At 48.3% G+C, this 21832-nt stretch overlaps 1 protein-coding gene across 5 annotated transcripts in view; it reads right to left on the reverse strand.

Moving 5' to 3' along the window:
• Positions 1-21832, reverse strand: part of FOXN3 (forkhead box N3) — a 450721-nt gene that overhangs the window by 318357 nt on the left and 110532 nt on the right. For all 5 annotated transcript variants that reach the window (XM_052646565.1, XM_052646570.1, XM_052646567.1 and 2 more), the window contains one exon: positions 3756-3871. The gene's annotated coding sequence lies outside the window, so the exon portion shown is untranslated. The remainder of the gene's footprint in view (positions 1-3755; positions 3872-21832) is intronic.

A 21832-nucleotide genomic window follows, 5' to 3' on the forward strand; every position in this document is an offset into this window, starting at 1 on the left:
TTTCACTCAACAGTATCATAAAACCCCACCAGACTGGGAGAATGTTGCCAAGATTAAATGCCACAGCTTACTCATGGCAAATCTTCAATGCTTACTCAATTTAAAACAAAATGTTTATCTGGTTTAAAATAAAATAGTTCATACTCGGTGCCAAGTGAAAAAAGTTTCAAAATGCAGGGTATATTTTAATTTGGTGTTTATTTGTTCCAACATCTATATTAACCGAAGAAGTCTGGACACCTCATTTTAAAGATAACCCTAATAATTAGGTTGTTGAAATGAAACAGCCTTGGTGTCAAATCTAGGTTTAACTGAAAGTTTAACAGATGAACAGAAAGATCCAACAGAGGATGACCGACTCTCTACCTCAGTCTAGAAGACTCCTCTCTGCCTCTCTAGCTTATTCAAATCCTTCTCAACCTTCCATCCTATGTTCTTTTCTTCCTTTAGATTTCTTTGGTGAGGACCATTTTTAAGGCCTTTATTGCATCTGTTACAACACTGTACTTTATGCTTTGGTTTTCGGCTGCGAGGCATGCGGGATCTAGTTCCCTGACCAGGGATCAAACTCTGCATTGGAGGGTAAAGTCTTAACCACTGGACCACCAGGAAAGCCCTCGTATTTTCTTTATGAAGGAAAAAGGCCTACACCTCAAATTTTGCAAACAATGGTTATGCAACTGCCTAGTCCAGAGAATGGCAATTTTTTTTCTGTAACAGGTCAGAAAGTGAATTCTTTATGGTTTCTGACCCACCTATTCAACTCTGCCCTTGTAATAGAAAAGATAATATGGAAATGAATAAGCATGACTATGTTCTGAAATCAGACTGATTATATTATTTGCAGCCAAAGATGGAGAAGCTCATCTTAGAAATATCAAGAACCTCAGATACGCAGCTGACACCACCCTTATGGCAGAAAGTGAAGAGGAACTAAAGAGCCTCTTGATGAAAGTGAAAGGGGAGAGTGAAAAAGTTGGCCTAAAGCTCAACATTCAGAAAACGAAGATCATGGCATCCGGTCCCATCACTTCATGGCAAATAGATGGGGAAGCAATGGAAACAGTGACAGACTTAATTTTGGGGGGCTCCAAAATGACTGCAGATGGTGACTGCAGCCATGAAATTCAAAGACGCTTGCTCCTTGGAAGAAAAGCTATGACCAACCTAGATAGCATATTAAAAGGCAGAGACATTACTTTGCCAACCAAGGTCCATCTAGTCAAGGCTATGGTTTTTCCAGTGGTCATGTATGGATGTGAGAGTTGGACCATAAAGAAGGCTGAATGGCAAAGAACTGATGCTTTTGAACTGTGGTGTTGGAGAAGACTCTTGAGAGTCCCTTGGACTGCAAGGAGATCCAACCACTCCATCCTAGAGATCAGTCCTGGCTGTTCATTGAAAGGACTGACGTTGAAGCTGAAACTCCAATATTTTGGCCACCTGTTGTGAAGAACTGACTCATTAGAAAAGACTCTGATGCTGGGAAAGATTGAAGGTGGGAGGAGAAGGGGACGACAGAGGATGAGATGGCTGGATGGCATCACCAACTCCATGGACATGAGTTTGAGCGAGCTCTGGGAGTTGGTGATGGACAGGGAGGCCTAGCGTGCTGCAGTCCATGGGGTTGCAAAGAGTCGGACACGACTGAGCGACTGAACTGAACTCACTGTGTTCCAGTAAAGCTGAATTTGTATGTGTGTCTAATCGTTCAGTTGTGACTCTTTGCAACTCCATAGACTGTAGTCTGCCAGGCTCCTCTGTCCATGGGATTCTCCAGGCAATGATACTGGAGTGGGTTGCCATTCCCTTCTCCAGAGGATCTTCCTGACTCAAGGATCAAACCCATGTCTTCTGCGTTGGCAGGAAAATTCTTTACCACTAGCGCCACATGTGAAGTCCCCAAAACTTAACTGAGGGACATTGGAATCTGAATTCTATATCATTTCTATGAAGAAAAAAAAATGCTATTCTTCTTTTAATTTTTTCCAATCATCTAAAAGTGTGAAAACCATGTCGGCTTGTCCACCCCCGACAATGAGGAGTGAGGCACACCTGCCTGGCGGGCCCTCGTTGACCCACCCAGGCTTAGCAGAGGCAGGGCAACAACAGGTTAAGCAACTGCTTTCATAGGAGGAGAACAGAAATCCTGCTGTTCCGGTTCTTCCACCTGCTGGAGGCTGGGACGCAGAGCTCTGAGTCCAAAGGCCGGAGCTCCTGGGTCTGCCCGGCGCTTGGCCCCATGGAGCCCGGCGCGGCAGGGCGAGGGCGGCCAGGCAGAGCTGCCCGGATGAGCAGCAGCCTCAGCAGCAGCTCCAGCCCTGGAAAGCGGCCGTGCTGGACCCGAAAGAGCTGCGTGCAGGCGGGGCCCGCTGGGCCATCGCAGAATGAGCCAGCCCGCTGGGCTCCCACCCCGACTGCGGCTGCAGCTTCAGTCCCGAGGCCCTCCCTGTGTTCTGGGTTTCAGAACTCTTGGTACACTCTTGGCATCAACTTACAGACTCCTGCTTCTGCTTCCCACCCTTCCCTTCCATTCCACTTCTCAGCTCCGAATCAGCTCCTTGGAATCACCAGGCCCTGACCTCACAGGGCACTTGGCTCATCCTGGGGCCCCGTCAAGCCATGCCTGCCAGTCTGAGCGTGGAGGGGAGGGGGCAGGTGTGGACGGCAGACACTCAGTAGACAAGCAGAGGCCAGGTGTGGACAAGCCCGAAGAGGCAGAAAGCTGGCCAGGGAGCAGGGTGACCAGGGTCCCCTGCAGGCAGCTGTCAGCCAAGGCAGCTCTAACAGGGCAGGCAGGGTTCCCTGGGGGAACCTTAACGGGACAAGGCCCAGCATGGGAGCCTGGCTCTGGCTGGGTCAGAGGCTCAGGGTCCTCCAAGACCCATCTGGTCCAGGCGCCAGGCCCTCCCTGGCCGGGCTCACTCCCACCATCGCAGTCAGGCCAGGCAGATCCTCTTCCCTCCGGCGGAATGACCCCAGTGACATGGCCCGCCGGAGGCCCTCTGTCCTCCATGAATTCTCCTCGAAGTATCTCAGTCCCAGTCCTCCTCAGAGTCTTCTCATTCCCTGAACCAGAGAACCACCCCCGCACACAGCCCCAGCCAGCAGCTGAGCACCCTCCGCCATTGTCTTACCAGCGAGTCTAGGCTCTTTGGCTCAAGTGTGAGGTGCCTGAGGATATACCTTATGTTTTTATACATCCTGTAGTTTTTTAGCCCCATCTGTCCCAAGCACACAAAACAGATACTTAACAATATTTATGAAACCCAATTCAAAGGTTCAACATGAGGAAGATTACTATAATTCAGGTGAAACACAGCATTGGGTTGGCCAAAAAGTTTGTCCCTTAAGATCTGCTGGAAAAACTCAAACGAACTTCTTGGCCTATCCAATATTATGGGAAAGAAAATGATTTCGAGAAACCACATACAGGAGAAGCTAGTTTCTATATGGAAATCCCCAGCGACGCTCCTACGGCTTTGTGAGTCTACGACACACACCGAAGTTTTAAATAAGATGCAATTGAACATTCTTATTATCTTAATGCCTACACTGACTGACTGACCGCACTGTCAGTTTGATCAACTGCATAAACTGATCATTAAGAAGATCGGGAAGAAGACGGAGAGAATATCAATCGCTGGAAAAGCAATCAATCTGGCATTTGCATTTAAATATGGCTTTGGTATTTCATTTATTCAGTGCAATCTCCCTGAGATGTAAACCAGCTAGGGAAGGCACAGCGTGGTTACCTGAGTCAGAATGGGTCCAAGAAACCACAGTCAGCATTGCTCCAGTCACAGAAAGGACGGAGAGGCCTCCATGATCACAAGAACGCTGGTCTTCCAGGAGATGGCGCGTCTAGCGGCTGGAGGAGAGGAGCAGAAGGAAGACAGGATTAGAGCAGAGGAGAGCGAACCCTCTCAACCACAGGGGACGTCATCTCTAGCCTACCTCTCTAAAGCACGACACACTTCAATGAAGAAGTCAATTGCAACTGCACCTCTTTATCTCTTGGAAAGTTATTGAAGCATCAAGTCTTTCACGATGGAGTATTCTTGAAACTGCCTCATGGGGCATAAAAGAACCCAGACATTTAAAAATACATGCCAGAGACACTGTGAGATCATCTTAGTTTCCTATAGCTGCCATTGAGACATTTGTGAGATCATTTTATTTCACTACAGCTGCCATTGAAACACTCATCTATATAAAGGAAAAACATCAGAGTGCCAGCCAGCGTTCAGGACCAGTGTTCCACCACACGAAGCCAACCTTGATCCTCCGGGTAGACCAGGTGGACAGGCTGCAGTCAGTGGCTCTTTAGTCTGTTGTTGTCAAATAAAATTACTCTGGCTCTATTTCTGGAGAAAACTATCCCATCAAGCTAAAGCTCACACGTGGGCTGCAAGTCTGGAGGCTACGGTCAACCACTAATCTTACGGAATAGAAGAGCTGGTACATGAGATGCACGCCTGCTTAGTCGCTTCAGTCGTGTCTGACTCTTTGTGACCCCATGGACTGTAGCCCGCCAGGCTCCTCTGTCCATGGGATTCTCCAGGCAAGAATACTGGAGTGGGCTGCCGTGCCCTCCTCCAGGGGGTCTTCCCGACCCAGGGACTGAACCCGGGTCTCCTGTGTCTCTTGCATTGCAGGCAGATTCTTTACCGTTGAGCCATCAGGGAAGTCCAGTAGCATAATAATTTCTGGTGGAAGATTTTTTTTTTTTGGCCTACACCTCAAGGAAGAGACAGCAATGAGTCTCTCATGAAAGAGTGAGGGGGTTTCCCTGGTGGTCCAGTGGTTAAGACTCGATGCCACCAGTGCAGGGGGGCACAGGTTCCATCCTTGGTCAAGGAAGCAAGATCCCACACGCCGCCTGGTGCAGCCAAAAGATAAGATTCCAAAAAGATATTTTTAAAAAAAAAAAAAGGAAAAGAAAAGGATGGTATGAGCCTACAAGCCTTAGAGTGAGAATGTTAGGAAATAAATTCAGTCGGTGGACCTCAAACAGTGGCCCGTGAAAGGGTACCATCAGTGTCGTTCTGACAGCCTGTTGGAATTGCAAATTCTTGGTCCCGCCCACAGGGCACTGTATCTGCATATCGGGAGGTGGGTCCCAGGGATCTGCTTTAACAAGCCATCGATGGCAGACACTGATACCTCTCAAATCATTCATCTACCCATCCAAAGACACTGAGTCTGCTGTTGCAAAAGAAAATTATCCTACTCCAGAGGGACTTCCCTGGCAGTCCAGCCGCTAAGACCCGGGGCCAGTCCAGGGCGCCAGAGCGCAGCCGCTGGTCAGACAGCCAGATCTCCCTGCGGTAACTGAAGATCCCGCAGACCTCAGTGAAGGCCCGAGGCAGCCAAGGGGGCGTTTATTTCCCTTAAAGCACCGTGCTCTAATGCACCTTAGGCTTCAATTAAGGAAAAGTACTAGGCTAGGGGTTAGGGAAGGAGGAGGGGCCAGAGGCGATGAGGAAATCCCTGCCTTGGAGAAATGCACTGTCGTCTGTGGGAGATGAGACAGGTATTTGTTACTGTTTAGTCACTAAGTTGTGTCCAACTGTCTTGTAACCCCATGGACTGTGACCCCGCAGGCTCCTCAGTCCATGTCGGAAGATCCCCTGGAGGAGGAAATGGCAACCCACTCCAGCTTCTTGCCTGGAGAATCCCATGGACAGAGCAGCCTGCTGGGCTACAGTCCACGGGGTCGCAAAGAGTCAGACACGACTCAGTGACTAAACAACAGCAACAACTGGACCAAAGACAGACACACAGGCGACTCAGATAGAGCTCAGCTGCGCTGCCCCTCGGACGGACAATCAGACGCTCGCCAAGGAGACCTCTGGGGTGGGGAAGCGGGTAAGGAAAAGCGTCGAGACAGTAATAGGGGTCTTGAGATCAAGACAGGATTTTTACAGAAGGGAACAGGCAAAAGCTGCAGCAAAAGCCCAGAGAGCTGTTCAGATGTTCGGAGGAGCCAGGTCTCACCGGAAATTGAGCCACTTACAGGTGACCTGGGTGAGACAAGGTCACAGCCAAGCAGACAAGTCACCGCAAGGGGCTGGCCGCATCTCCTCCTTGCATGAAGGAGGGGCACCTGCTGCGTGCTCAGAAGCTGATGTCGGATAAACCAGGCGACTATCTGAGTCCAGTCTGGTTTTTCCGTACTTTAAGGACTGTTTTTTTTAAGAGGGGAGCATCTCGGCTGCTTCAAGGATGAACTACGGAAGGTTTGCTCTGGAGGAAGACCCAAAAGAAAATTTTAAAGTAGGGTAAGAATCTGGATCTCCTTGCAGTCCAAGGGACTCTCAAGAGTCTTCTCCAACACCACAGTTCCAAAGCATCAATTCTTCGGTGCTCAGCTTTCTTCACAGTCCAACTCTCACATCCATACATGAACACTGCACCTCATGCGAAGAGTTGACTCATTGGAAAAGACTCTGATGCTGGGAAGGATTGTGGGCAGCAGGAGAAGGGGACGACAGAGGATGAGATGGCTGGATGGCATCACTGACTCGATGGACATGAGTCTGAGTGAACTCCGGGAGTTGGTGATGGACAGGGAAGCCTGGCGTGCTGTAATTCATGGGGTCGCAAAGAGTCGGACATGAATGAGCAACTGAACTGAACTGAACTGAACTGAAGAATCTGGATACCACAGTCCCCTCAAGCCATTTGCAAAATGCCCCTGAGGGCGAGGATGCTTTTAGTTGATAAAATAACTCCGGTGGAGAGGGACGTGCTTCAGGCAAAAGGAACAGGTAGGCCAGGGACTAGGAGTAAGGGGGGCAGGGGTGTTAAAAGGTCACAGGTGAAGTAAGCCTTGGAGACGCCGTGTACAGCAGGGTGACTATAGTTAAGAAGACCACACTGCACATACGAAGGCTGCCGAGAGTAGGTCTTAAAAGTTCTCATCACAAGAAATAAAAATCGTAAACGGTGGCAGATGTCAACTCAACTTATTGCAATCATTTCACAACGTATACAAACACCGAATCGTCATACGCCTGAAACTACTATAATTTTATGTTAATCACACCTCAATTAAAAAAATCAAAATATGTCCAGGGACTTCCATGTTGGTCCAGTGGGTAAGAATCCACCTTCCAACGCAGGGGATGAGGTTCAATACCTGGTCGGGGAACTAAGATCCCTCGCGCCGCAGGGCAACTAAGTCCGTGTCCTGCAACTGAGCCCGCCAGGCCCAGAGCCCATGCGCCACCACCAGAGAGAGCCCAATCACCACAACAGAAACCTCCTGCCTGCCACAACTAAGACCAGACGCGGCCACATAAATAAATAATTTTTAAAAAATAAATGTTAGCTGCAAGTATCATCATTAAAACAAACAAACAAACAAAAAAACCATGCCCGGAAAAGTTAAACCAATACTCAGCACCTCCAATTAGAGAGAAAAGGAAAACTACTTTTTATGATCAAGAACGTATGACTTTGGCTTCCAGAAGACTGACATAAATAGCAGGCTTTATTTCCTGGTGTTGCTGGATGAATGGCGGAGAACTGAAAATGCTTTTGATGTCATGCAAGGCTCTGATGGAAACCAAGCTGGAATCAGAATCGGCTGCTTCATAATCCTCAGTGTTTCATCCATCAAGAATTAGAGACACTGACTTGCCTCACCTTCTTTGAAATTTAAATAAGAAAATAGACAAGAAGTTGCTATGAAAATTATAAAGTGCAGTATTACACAGGGGTATATTTTTATTGTACGTATAATTATATTCGCTGAGACATGTGAGTACCAATCAATATGTGTTACTGTTTTGGCCTTTGAAAATATAAAAGTAAAATGTTTCTTATGCCCTTCAGACTCTCCTTTTAAATATTTGCAGACAGAGCAAAGTCCTAAGGCACAAACTTGGCATCAACCAAACCGTCTTCTCAAAAGACATTTCAAGGTAAATTTTTCACTTCTAAATTTTTAAAGTAAATTTTTCACTTCTAATTTTTTTTTAACTTTTATTCCTCTGACCACGATAGAGCATCCAGACATCTTTCAGCGGCTCCTGGTGAGCACAACCCAGTCTGCAGCAACACAGACATATGATGGAGATAATTTATCATCTCTGCAGTAGTTTAGTCCCAGATGGACCATTTACTAATTTATTTCCATATGTAACTGGCAGAGAGATTAATCAGGCTTCCAACTCAGAAATCTGAATTGTGCTTTATTCCCTTAACCGGCTAACTCTGGGCCAGAGGAAGTACACGTTTACATAGGAAACCAAGAGTTCTCTTAAAAAGGCTGTTGACCTCGGACACAGGCCTTTAAACACACACACACACGCACGCACGCACACACACATATCAGCCTGCTCCTTATGTCAACTTGGAGGGCTGGTTCTTTCTTCAGACACTAATGGGCTTCCCATAGGAGCTGAGTCTGATACAACTGCAGGCAGAAGCAAAGCCAGAGGCCCGGTTGCAGCCACAGCCCTGTATGCAAGCTCGGGGTCTCAAATTTCTGAAACTGAAGAGATCTTTTTGCCATGGTGCTACGCCTAGCTGGCTGGCCGTGCAGCGCCCGGGCTCTGGAAAGTATGTGCTTTCTTTTTTCCACTCTTTCTAAGGGTCTGAACTTGACGGAATCCAGCAGTTGCTGTCGCTGCAGCAAGCGATGGCTAATGAACTGTTAGCGTTGCTCTCCGTCCCCCGGAGTTCAACTCTCAGTCTACTTTCTTTTTAATTCTATCCCGGTGATATCAGCCTTTAGCAAAGAGAGGTGAAGGGGATTATTGTCAGATGATGGTGTTTGCAGCTAGAAGGCCAGCCAGTCCTGGCTCGGGGCAGAAAGGAAACTGACTGGTTCGGTCTTCAGTGCAATCCCAGGCCGCTGCCCGGGAGGCAGGGCCGCGGATGGAGGGGCCGGCTGGGTCTACTCACCTGGGTCCCTGATCAGCCGTGCGCTTTGGGAAAAGTCAGTTTTCTCCTCTGCAACATGAGTTTAACTCCCTGAGGTTCCTTCTGGCTCTAAACTCTTTGATTCCATGAAGGTAAAAAAAAATTATCAGCCATCCACCTGGTCTCTATGTCTGGATGATGCCAGACAGCCAAACGTTTGGAAGCACCTGAAAGTGGCCAAATCGGTCCTGATGCCCGGTGCCGTGACAGACACAGACTCAGGGATCTCAGTATCCAATAGACTGTCTTTGAGCAGAAGACAGTGGTCAGCATCTCTGGGCCTTGATTGTTCGGTGACGCGTATCTTTGCAAGTGTTTAAGAATTCAGTGAAATACAAGTTTGAAATACTGTTCTAGGTCTGGCCAAAGCTACAGAAGTACCTAAATCAGGTCCTGTGTCTCTGATAAATTTACATCGCAATTAAGAGAAGACACAACTCATCCTAATATAGTGAAATAAGTGCTACAATTTGAAGCCCAACTGTTATGGACACATGGTGGAAAGGATGGAAAGGATGGAAAAATCACCCCAGTGAGGGCGAGAGGGGGGATCCGAAAGGTTTTCTGGAGGAACTGGAATTCAAGCTGGGAGGGTGGGAGGAAAGCAATCTGGGCAGAGGCAGCATCAAGGGCAGAGGCCTAGTGGCGTCCCCCCGGGGCCAAGATACAGTATTTATTACCCTGGGACAGGCCCCCAGGTGCCCAAGAGAGAGACCGAGCCACAGGGAAGGCTGGAAGGGACTAAGGCTGGACACCAGCCTGGGGACTGGCTCTCACCTTGTGAGCAGTGAGAGCCGTCAGTAACTGCGAGGCAGTGGAGACTCCCAGCGAGGGGTGCCCAGGTAGCTTATTCTGGCAATTCTATTACCATTTACCATTGGTGACACTAAAAGCAACCTGCACCTTCATTTTTCTGTTATTCATTTCATGCTGCCACTATTTGGGAATCCCTCAAACTTACTTTTTTCCAAATCAATTTCCTGGCCCTTCAAATGGAAGCAATGGTGTTTCCTACAGCACTGCCAGGGTTTCACATTTGAATGACTGGTGCAGCCTGGGGCTCTAGGTTTAGGTTTCTTTGTTTTTCTATTCTTAGGAAAGAGTTACCGAAACATGGCCTAGACTGGTGTTTGTTTGTTTTTTTTTTTAATACTGGAAAATATTTGGGGATGATGAAAAAAAAAAAGAACTATACAAATGTCTCAACTGTTGGAAGGCCTTGCACTCCTCAAACAGACAAAAGTTGAACCATCATCCAAAGTCATTCACTGGGGGATTTCCCTGGCGGTCCACTGGTTAAGACTTCACCTTCCAAACGAAGGGCTTCAGGTTCGATTCCAGATTGGGGAGCTAAGATTGCACAGGTCTTGTGGCCAAAAAACCGGAACATAAACAACAGAAGTAATAGTGCCACAAATTCAATAAAGACTTTCAAATGATCCCCATCAAAAAAAAAAAAACCTTAAAAGGAAACAACGCATTTCATTGGCACTTTCTTGATTTCTAGTTTCAGAGCTTCAGGCTCATGAACCCAAGGTCTCCAGGGCTCCTCAAGTGTAATAGCGGAACATCAAGTAAACCCTCATGCCAACAGCATTTGACTCCTCTGCCTCGGGAGGCACCAAGCACAGGAGCCTTCCTGCATCTGTCCCAGGGGCAAGCTGCTCACCAGGATACCTGGGCCGGCCAGGCAGCCCAGGGTCTGGGGGACGGGATTTGCAAGCCTGCCCCCCCACCGGCCCCAAGGATGGGCTAGGGCTCTGTGTGAGAACAGGCAGAGGGGCACCCCCTCTGAGGAAGGAGCCGCCTTCAGGGTGTGCTTGGTCTCTCCAGCTGTGTCCCGATCTTTGTGACCCCATGGACTGTAGCCCGCCAGGCTCCTCCGTCCATGGAGTTCTCCAGGCCAGAAGACTGGAGTGGGCAGCCTTTCCCTTCTCCAAGGGATCTTCCCGACCCAGGGGTCAAACCCAGGTCTCCTGCACTGGCAGGTGGATTCTTTACCATTTGAGCCACCAGGGAAGCCTTTAAATATGAGCCACCAACAAAAAAAGATCCCTCTGGAAGATGCTGACTTCAGCCCCATCTCGGGGTGGTCGGCACTGCAGACGAGCATCGCTGAGAGGCAGGGGTCAACAGTACTTTCAGTTTGGAATAACTTAGTACTTTTTTTCTTTTTTTGATGTGGGCCATTTGTGCAGTGTTTTTTGAATCCTGGGCTTCCCTGATAGCTCAGTTGGTAAAGCATCTGCTTGCAATGCAGGAGACGCCGGTTCGATCCCTGGGTTGGGAAGATCCTCTGCAGAAGGCCTAGGCTACCCACTCCAATATTCTTGGGCTTCCCTTGTGGCTTAGCTGGTAAAGAATCTGCCTGCAACGGGGAAGACCTGGGTTCGATCCCTGAGTGGGGAAGATCCCCTGGAGAAGGGAAAGGCTACCCGCCCCAGTCTTCTGGCCTGGAGAATTCCATGGACTGCAGTCCATGGGGTCAAAAAGTAGTCGGACACCACGGAGCCACTTTCGCTTTCAGTTACTGAATCTTAGCTTCCCAGCCAGAATCAAACCTGTATGTACCTCCTGCGATGGGAGGCAAGGTCTTAGTCACCGGACTGCTAAGGAAGTCGCTGGATCACCTTGCTTAGAAGAAAAGTGAAGTTGCTCAGCTGTGTCCAACTCTTTGCAACCCTATGGACTGTAGCCTACCAGGCTCCACCATCCATGGAATTTTCCAGGCAAGAATACTGGAGTGGGCTGCCATTTCCTTCTCCAGGGGATCTTCCCCACCCAGGGATCAAACCCGGGTCTCCCGCACTGCAGGCAGATGATTTACCATCTGAGCCACCAGGGACACCCTCAAAGAAAGGCAAGTAGGTGTCAAACACCCTGGGGTTCCATCCCTGATTCATGATCCACAGTCTCTCCCAGCCCCCTCCATGCCCAGGTGGGCAGGAAGCTCCAGAACGCCGTCACCCCCACGGGTGTTCTCTTTTCACCAAACCAGATATTCGCTGTGAAGAAGAGCATGCAGCAGATGCTGGGGGCAGATCCCTGTGCCCACATGAAACAGTCCAACAGATCCAAGAGCTGTGCTCCTCATACCACTTTTTGTAAAAGTCTACCTATGGTCAGAAAATAAATCCTCCTCAAATGAATAGATTAGCTTAAATTTCCATGCCATTTTACATTCTCTTCCCTGATACATGAATCATAAAATTGTAAGGTAAATGCAGGCTTACACTGAATAATGGGCATAAATAAAAATATTTTGACATGAAAAACAGTATAAATTGAACTACCACGTACTTGAAAGCTCCCACAATCATAATGTGCACATCAAAATCCATTAACCTAATACCTAGGCTGCTATTCAAAAGCAGAGGTCTAGCCTGTAAATAAATACCCATTTGAACACTTCTCCTCCCAAATTACCGTACAATTTGATTGCAAAGTCACACACTTACAAAGTCTATCATCTTTACTTGGTCGCTCTCTAACCAACACTCAAGTCTTATCAGGCTACAATGTGGCAACATAATAGAAACACACAGAACCGTAAAGTAGCAGCAGAATGTCAAAGACAAACCAGGGTCATTCTGGCAAGAAGGGAGATATTTACATAAGCTTTCAGAAAGACAGTGGAGCCCCACTTTCTCTTTAACTGCATATCCAGTCAACCTCTCTGCTCCTCACCTGATCACTTTTATAAAAAAGCAATTTTTGCAATGAGCCATTCAAACACCTTAGTTGCTGTGAACTCAACAGCAGCCAGATTCCGGAGCACACTGATTTGCTTTAAGACTCAGCGATTTTCAACCGAAGCTTTCATTCTTTACCCATCGCTACCCCTCCTCCGAAAAACCAGCCTCACAGGCAACATCCTTCTTAGATATGTCATTTGCCAAGGCCATTTTCTTACCTTTGGAACTCACTCACATTGGTTTCATTTGATGACACTCACCTAAGCAAGGACAATTGTTTGACTGGAATCTTGCAACTTTCAACTTTGCCCAGATTTTGCTGTCGTGAGGAAAGGGGACGCCGAAATCCCCAAAACATCGTTTAGCTGAGCTAATATACATCTGAATCCGAGCTGTATTTTAAATTCCTTTACACTTACTTAATATAGTGCGTGCTGCCTGTCCACTGATGCGATATCAGAAACCTGCAAGCTACTATTTCTGCAACTGTGTCACTGTGGACAGTCTGAAACATGTACGAGGCTGTTGCCATGGAAACAAACACAGCTAGGGTAGAGTGCCACGCTGTGTTAATTCCTTCACCCATGAACCCCAGGGGAATGCTAACATTCATCTTCTTTCTCCTTTAGTCTCACACTGCTTTAATTTTTTTTTTTAGCATTATCAAATGATGTATTAAATACATAGGGTACACCTGAAAATACAGATGGCTGAAACGAGAGCTGTGTGCCAACCTAGCCTGCTGGGAGTCTGTTTTAGGTGGTGCAAATATGCATGGATCCTTTCTTAAACTTCTCCTGGGAGAAATGAAGAACTTTGTTTCTTTCTTTTAAAAGAGGGTGGCCACAGCACACAAAAAATGGTGAGCCATCTCATCTCACCGAAGAACAGTTACCAAGACACTCCGGGGAAGATGCTAGCAGAAACTGTGCCAGAGCAATTCTATGAGAGGCAGAGAAAGGTTCTGCAAACTTTCCAGAGGGGTTCTCCCCTCTGACTAGAGCTGTATCAGCAGGCTGTAAATGCAACTGTTTCAATTAGGCAAAGCATAAACCCCAATAATGGTTTCATCTGTCCCCAGGTGCTCTTTGTCCCTAAACCCATGGAAGAAGGTATTAGAATGAGTGGATGACTAACCAGGTGGAAATCTGCCATCATTCAGAAGGAAATCTTGTATTTCCTGAAATTGTATTTTCCTGAAATTCTTGTATTTGCATTGAGTTCAAATGTCTGCCCTTATCAAATGTTTGGATCGGTGAAGCAAAAGTCAAATTCTTTCATTACCCCTAAAAGCCAAAATGTGCAGATGCTGTCTTGTTGGGCCATCTTCCCATTCTTCAAACCGGGAGGCCACTGTAAATATTGGGGCTACTCATCACAGTCAACAAAAGTAACGAAATCTTCCTTACAACCTATCGCTTGGGGCCAGTTACTAACAGGCAATCTAGATGAAAACGGCCATACTTCAGATCTGCTTGCTTACATGCTTCACTGGAATACGATTTTCACACCAAACAGTCAACCGTAGGCTTCGAAAGTACAGATCCGTGACTCTGAACCGGCATGCGCTAAAGAAATCACTACTTTATTTGCAGAGACTCTGGCAAAATTATCCTACAAAAATCAGCAAAGTTTCACTATTATTTTCCTAAATGGAATCATTCTTGGCTACATGCTATAATAATAATGATCAACTCATCCATAAGACAAGGCAGAACAGGAGACAGAGAGGCTACTGGTGAAAGACGCTAGGGTCCCACACAAAGCGTGAGTAGGGACCCCGAGCTCTCAGCAGGCCGTGATCGTCACCGTCTCACACGCAGTGTGAGTAGGATCACCGAGCCCACAGCAGGCCTTCACCATCACCATCTCACACGCAGCGTGAGTAGGGTCCCCCGAGCCCACAGCAGGCCCGCACTGTCTCACAGGCAGTGTCAGCAGCATGGGACACGTCAGCCCCGCCCTCCCGACTCAGCTCAGCCCGCACACGCCCGCCTGGGGGTCCACACGTTTTGTCTCTATGTCGGTGTCTCTATTCCTGTTTTGCAAATACAAATAAGATCATCAAAACCACTTTCCTAGAATCCACATATGAGCGTTAATATACAATCTCTGTTTTTCTGATTTACTTCACAACAGTCTCCAGGTCCGTTCACGTCTCGACAAGGGTCCAGACAGTACTTACAAACTTAAGGAGCAGGGTCAAAGCAATAAAAACAGTTTTTCCTTATGTTTACTTCACCCTTCTCAATACTTGTTGAACACTATAAAGGACATTCACACAGGTCATCTCATTCGACTTTGACAAGATTAGCGTGGGTAGCCGTTCCCCTCTCCAGGGGATCTTCCCGACGTAGGGATCAACCCCAGGTCTCCCGCACTGCAGGTGGATTCTCTCCTGTCCGAGCCGCCAGGGGCCCTTCATAAAGCGCTATGACAAGATTCCACTGTGAATTCCTTCGGCAATTGCCAGCAAGCTCATCTCCTGTGGGAGAGCTCTGAGCCCCCAAGTCAGGGACTGGCCTGGAGCCACACCTGATTCAGAGGCATGACTCTGCCTTCTGGTACCTGATTCCGTGCTCCTTCCAAGAGCCACAGCCCCTCCGGGTGTGCTCACAAACGCAGCGGTTGTCAAGGACTAGAACGCCGCAGCAACAATTACCTACAGACTCGATGATACAGACTTTACTACAGCAACAATACTTCTCAGAGGACAGACCCTAAGTCCCAGAGGAACTGCTGTGAGGCTCAATTATGGCCGGTGTTTAAGGTCAGGCAATGGGCCTCAGCCCTCACCCGCCCGAATGTCTCCACAGGTGGAAGGGGATGGGTCAGCAGCGGCCCCCAAAGCACACCCTCTCCACTCGCCCCATCCCTGACCCCCCTTCCTGCCCAAGCGTCCCACCCTCAGTCCTGGCCGCTCCTCAGAGGGGCTCTGGAGGGGAAAGATGGTCAGGGGCTCCTCGGCCTTTGGAGGAGATGGGGTTTGGGATTGGCAGGAAGCAGCGATACACTGGCGAGCTGTTCTAGCCTCCTGGGATGGCTGATGTTTTAGCTTCTTTTGGTGTTCTGTGATGATTCATTTTTCAGCCTTTTTCAATAGCCACCTATGATGGTTAATTGTTGGACTGGGCCACAGGGTACTCCAAGACTTGGCTAAACGGGATGCCGGGTGTGTCTGAGGACGTTTCTGGACGAGACTCACCTCGGTGGACCGAGTGAAGCCAGCCGCCCTCCCCGGCATGGGGGGATCCATCCCATCCCTTGGGGACCCACCCCAGGCACCGGAGGCCGGAAAAGAACAAACGTCTTTCGAGGGAGAATCCGCTCCTTCTGCCTGTTTTAAAATGGGGACTTGCTTTCTCGCCTGCACTTACACTGGAACCTACACCATCTTTCCTGGTCTCAGGCAACCCATTTCCCGCAGGAACTAATTTCTTAAGATAAATATACATATGGGAGCTTCCTGGGGGAGGCCAGTGGTTAAGACGTCACCTTCCATTGCAGGGCGTGGGTTCAACCCCTCATCGGGAAGCTAAGATCCCACATGCCTGGCAGCCAAAAAAACCAAAACATCAAACAGAGGCAATATTATAACAAATTCAGTCAAGACTTTAAAAGTGGTCCACAAAAGAAGAAAAAGATAACACACACACGTACCGTTGGCTCTGTTTCTCTGGAAAGTCTTAATACATTTCCTCAGAGAAGAAAGCCATTCTGGACCAGAAGCCTCCAGAGCATCAAAAGCTGATTTCATGGTGATCTGGGCTATTCTCGACCTCCTGCCCACACCACCTTGAATATCCAGAATGAACTGCACTGGGTCGGCTACGTTTCGGTGCAGGAGGTGAACTCACTTTCGGGGAGTGAATTCTTCCAGGCCGCGGCACCCATTCTAGGTTGGCCTGGGGAGCTTGTCAAACAGCAGAAGGCACCCTTCCAAGCAGCCTTCTGAGGAGGCACCTCCTGGAGGGCAGGGGAAACGGGTGCCCTCCAATGGAGGCTCCCGTTCGAGAGCCAACGGTGTGGCCCCTTTTAATGAAAACCTCTCTGAAGTGGACTGTATGAGAGGACAGTGCATGGGGCGAAGTGCGTAGCCTGCTATAAACAGTTCCCATGGCTTGGCTGGCGTCACGCACATTGGAAGACAGAGGTGCCCTCAGAAGCCAGAGAATCTCAAGGCAAAAGGGGAGGACAGCGCCGCAGAAAGGACAGGCCCCGTCTCGCCACTTCAGTGCTCTAAGCCTGTATTACCTGTGAGTTCCCTCTGGCCTCCGCTTCCCTCCCTGACTGTCGGGGGACCAGCCAGCCTCTGACACACACAGTGGCCTGGCTCAGACGGTAGCCACCCTGTTCTGATTCACCTCTAATATGCCAGGAGTTGGGAAACCGAATAACAGAGTTGATTAGACTTTTGTCTGAAATAAAATGAAAACAGGCCCGAGAAAGTGTCCCTGAGCACAAAAGTGTCCACCTTTGGATGCTCTTGACTATAGATCAATTAGCCGAAAGCCAGTCACCTAATGAGCAATTTGCCTATCATTTAAAACATTTTTCTCTGTTTTTACATGCCAGTGTCCTTTGCTATTTTATTTTGCCATTTCTTTGGCATTCTAAGATTTTAAACATCAAGTGCACATGCAGCTAGTTTTTAAATTTTAGTTTACATTTCATTTTAATTTTTAGCTTGAATACTTTTTTAGAGAGAGCGGCAATGAGTGCAAAAAACAATCCACCTGGAACTGAGTTTCTGGTGAACTGGTGCTTTAAGGGAATTTTCACTTCTAATTTTCTCTTTTTTTTTTAGAATTTGAAAATCTGCCCGACGACATCTGTGGTTCAGCCAGACCAAAATGCACCCGCAGCCTGCTACCTGGGCCCCTTTTTCTTCTCTGTGCACTGGACTCTCTGCACAGCTGAGTTTCCAGCCTCCGCAGGAGGGAAGGAATTTGGTATCGTTTGGCTTTGTTTTTTCCCACCATGAATGTAATTTACGGGCACTCCTGAGCTCAGCTCAGCTCGTGGGTCTCAGCTAGAGCAGAGCTCACTGTCTACTCACTCAGGCCAGGAGCCTCTGTTGTGCGTTTTAAAGCAGTCAGCGCAGACCACAGACAGGGTAGGAGGCACCCACGACCTCCTGTATCAAAGCAAGACAAAGACGGAGGAAGTCTGAGAATCACTCATCTGACAACCCAATTTTTTTTTTTCTTGATGCTGCCTTTCTTTAAAAAAAAAATTATTTTAGTTGATGTTGGATTAATTTCTGCTGTACAGCAAAGGGATTTAGTTATCAGTTCAGTTCAGTCGCTCAGTCGTGTCTGACTCTCTGGACCCCATGGACTGCAGCACACCAGGCCTCCATGTCCATCACCAACTCCTGGAGCTTGCTCAAACTCATGTCCATGGAGTCAGTGATGCCATCCAACCATCTCATCCTCTGTCGAGGATTCAGTGATACACATTCATATTCTTTTCCATTATGATTTAATCGCAGGATACTGAATATAGTTCCCTGTCCGACACCGCAGGACCTCACTTTTCTCTCCTCTGTATACCACAGTCTGTACCTGCTGACCCCAAACTCCCATTCCACCCCTCACCCACCCTCCCTCCCCTTGGGCATCCACAAATCTGTTCTCTGTGTCTGCCAGTCTGGCTGGCAGAAAAGTTCATTTGTGACAGTCCAGCTCTTAACACAAGGAGGAGTGGGGGAAGGCCCAAGGTTGAGATAGACCCAGTATGACTGGAACGGACGGTACCAGTCCCGTTCAAGAGGAGGGGCCGGGGCCTTGCTGTGATCTGTTCTAAGTGCCCCATGAGAGGGAAGCCGAAGACCAGGCCTTGCCTTTCAGGCCAGAAGCCAAGCTGACCCAGGAGATCAGGCACAACAAGCTAGTGAGGGATCAGACAGCATCAGGGCTGCAAAGTGGGACAGGAAAGAACCAGAGGGGGTCCCTGGACTCCCCCATTACCCCCCGGGGTTCTAACACAGACATCGCCCCTCTGGGCAGAGCTCCTGAGTCACCGTGCAGAAAGCAAGATCCCACCCAGCCTGGCACCCTGGCTGGAGCTGCAACAGTGCCAGCCAGAGAGTGAGGGTCTCCTTCTCCCTTGAGCAGCTGCTCTGCCGTCTGTCACGCAGGAAATGGGGAGTCTGGGGGCAACCTCTTGGAGAAGAGAAATTGACCAGGAAGGTCCCTCTCTCGAGATGCGTCACTTGGGGGACTTCCCTGGCGGTCCAGCGGTTAGGAATATCCTGCCAGTCCAGGGGACAGGGGTCCGACCCGGTGTCTGGGAAGATCCCACGTGCCTGGGGGCAATCAAACCTGCATGCAGCAACTGCTGAAGCCCGTGCTCTAGGGCCCAAGCTCTGCAACAAGAGAGGCCACCGAACGGAGAAGCTGACCTGCCAGTTAGAGAGAAACCCCCGAGCGCTGCACGCAGAGCAAGCCCTCATGCAGCAGTGGAGACCCGGTGCAGACAAATAAATGAATGAATTAAAGAAATAAAAAAGGTGTCCACTTGGATGCTGAGACAGCGTGTGGGAAGAAAATTCTCCTGGGAACGGAAACTTTTCCTTCTCATCCTCAAACAATCATCGGGACATTTGCTCTAAATGTCTCCAGTTGGGAACAGAGCAGTCAGGGGTCCTCAGTGTGTACGAATCTTCTCCATGGACGATGAGGAGCTCAACTCACGTGCCCTCCACGGGCTCAGGTCCACTGACACCTAGCCACTGGGGCAGCTGTAAAATGTCTTATTTTCCTTCCTCAATCTGGGATGCGAAGAATCACACCCCAGTGGTTTACCTTAATCCTCCCTACTTAAGTGAAAAATTTTAACACAATAAGTCACTAATAGTGTACATAACCAGAATGGGAACCACTTCTATTGGAACATATTGGGGTCAGTTTTAATAGTGATCAAATAATACTCACTTAAATAAAAAACATGTTTTTGTTTTTCATTCCCACAGAACAGCCTGAGACGGTGGGCAGCCCGGTGACAGGACAGGGAGTGAGGGGGCTGTAGGTGAGCAGCTGACGCCCTGAAGGCAGGGACCCAGAATTCCTCAGTCGCATCACTCTGCTATCTTGCTGTGAGTTTCCAACAACCGCATGGGCTAATTAGCTTACTACCACGTTCTTCTCCCCGCCTTAATCAGAAGCCAGACAGAAAGAGAACTCAAAAGTTTGCGCCTCCTTCCTAACAGGAAAGTTCAGAGGGCGTTTTCATCCTTCCCATGGTCCTTCATCAGCCAGAACTTGGTCACGTGGCCACCCTAGCTGATGGTGTTCAGCTAGCGCCCTGGGGTTCTGCTGTTAAAAGCAAAAAAGCGGCAATGGATACTGGTGAACAAGTACCCACTAGGACTTTTGGTTTTAAAGACACTAAACAGATGAATGGATACAAACATATACAGTAAAAGTTTACAAACATGCACGGAAATGGTAAGCACCGAATTCAAGAAGGCGGTTACACGGGGCACAAGGGCGAGCTGGGTCCTGGTACTGGGCAGGGACACACAGAGGTCTATGAGCATATCTTTCATGTCTTATTTTTTACATATTTGAAGCAAAAATGGCAAAATGCTGAGCCCTGCCAAAGATGAGTAATAGTTATACGGGTGTTTTAGCTTTTTAGGTTAGAAATAAATTATAATAAAATCTACAAAATTTAAGAAAGCTTCCCTGGTGGCTCAACTGGTAAAGAAGCCACCTGCAATGCAGGAGACCTAGGTTCGATCCTCAGTGAGGAGGATCCCCTGGAGAAGGAAATGGCAGCCCACTCCAGTGTTCTTGCCTGGAGACTCCCATGGATAGAGGAGCCTGGTGGGCAACAGTCCATGGGGTCAGAGTCGGACCCGACTGACCAACTGAACCAGCACCACTACAAAACTCGGCATTGTCTCGACAACCCGGCTGCAACTCAGCTCGTACCTGAGTCATCTTTCATCAGTTCCAGAAAAGCACGTTTTTCTCCATGTGAACTCTGAAATGCTGCACCTCATTAATGAGGCAGCACTTCCTCTTAGTAGGGCACGAAGTCCTACCTGACAACGAGTAGTAACGGAGATTTGAAGATGTCTGACATGTAAATTCTACGGCATGTGGACTGCGGTGCGTTTTAATAGGTTTGACAGCGGGGGTGGGGGTCGTTTCCACAAGCAGACATCACAAAGCTCATGAACCTCGTCGGGCCGCGTGCTGGAGCTCTCTCCACCACGTTGGGTGGTTTTCTGATTCACAAGCCGGCGCTCTTTCCCACAATAGTGCCTCTGACGCTGATCAAATCTATGCAAAACTCATACACTGAGCTCATTTTCCCTGCGACCAGCCTGCGATAAAATCCCTCCTTTATTAAACTGCTTGAGAATCTCCTACCTGGTAAACAACAAAAGTATAAATGGCACCTACAACTGAAACTCTTTGAAATGGGAAGAAATCAGAATCAGGTAATTGCTGGACCAAAACTTTGGACAGGCCGAGAGGACACAGCCATCTGAGGGTAGCAGAGGCTTCTCCTTCCACCCAAAGTGAGGTCCATGCACCTGACCTACAGAGGTGATGGGCAAGACCACCGTGGTCCCTCTTCCTCTGCTAATTCTATAGTAGATGTCTCTTGTAGAAAATTAGTGAAGGATACACAGGCAACATTGTTCCTGCCAATATTATCAAGATACAAATATAAAAATAAAAACTAAAAAAAAAGTTTTAAAAGATGCAAATAAACCAAAATGGGGGGAAAAAACCCATACAGCTCATTTATTTGAACACAGAAAAATAAATCACCAATTTTTTTCTTAATTTATGAAAGTTTTCTTCATTTCTCACATTCAGTCAGTATACAGTTGGCATTTTCAAAATTCCAACCTGATGTGAAGCACATTGGAAGACATCTGAGTGAAAAATAGAAGGCCTAGCCATATGCTACTGGTGCATGAATTTGAATATCTGAAAGGTAATCTAGAAACGAGAGTGCTTCCAACTCTCCTTACCAACAACAGCCATTCATAGCAACCACACGTTTTATAGATGGAGCCACTTCGCCATGTGAGAGACGACAGGAGCACAGACGGGGTCCGGGGCGGGAGTCTGCCGCAGCCTGGTGAGTGATGAGCCCGCGACTTTCCCCGGGTCTCAGCCTCTCCGAAGCTCAGCCTCGGCATGGATAAGGATGCAATAGCGATTCATTCCTCCCTG

The sequence above is a fragment of the Budorcas taxicolor genome, chromosome 10, assembly GCF_023091745.1.
Source record: "Budorcas taxicolor isolate Tak-1 chromosome 10, Takin1.1, whole genome shotgun sequence".
NCBI classification, from domain to species: domain Eukaryota; kingdom Metazoa; phylum Chordata; class Mammalia; order Artiodactyla; family Bovidae; genus Budorcas; species Budorcas taxicolor.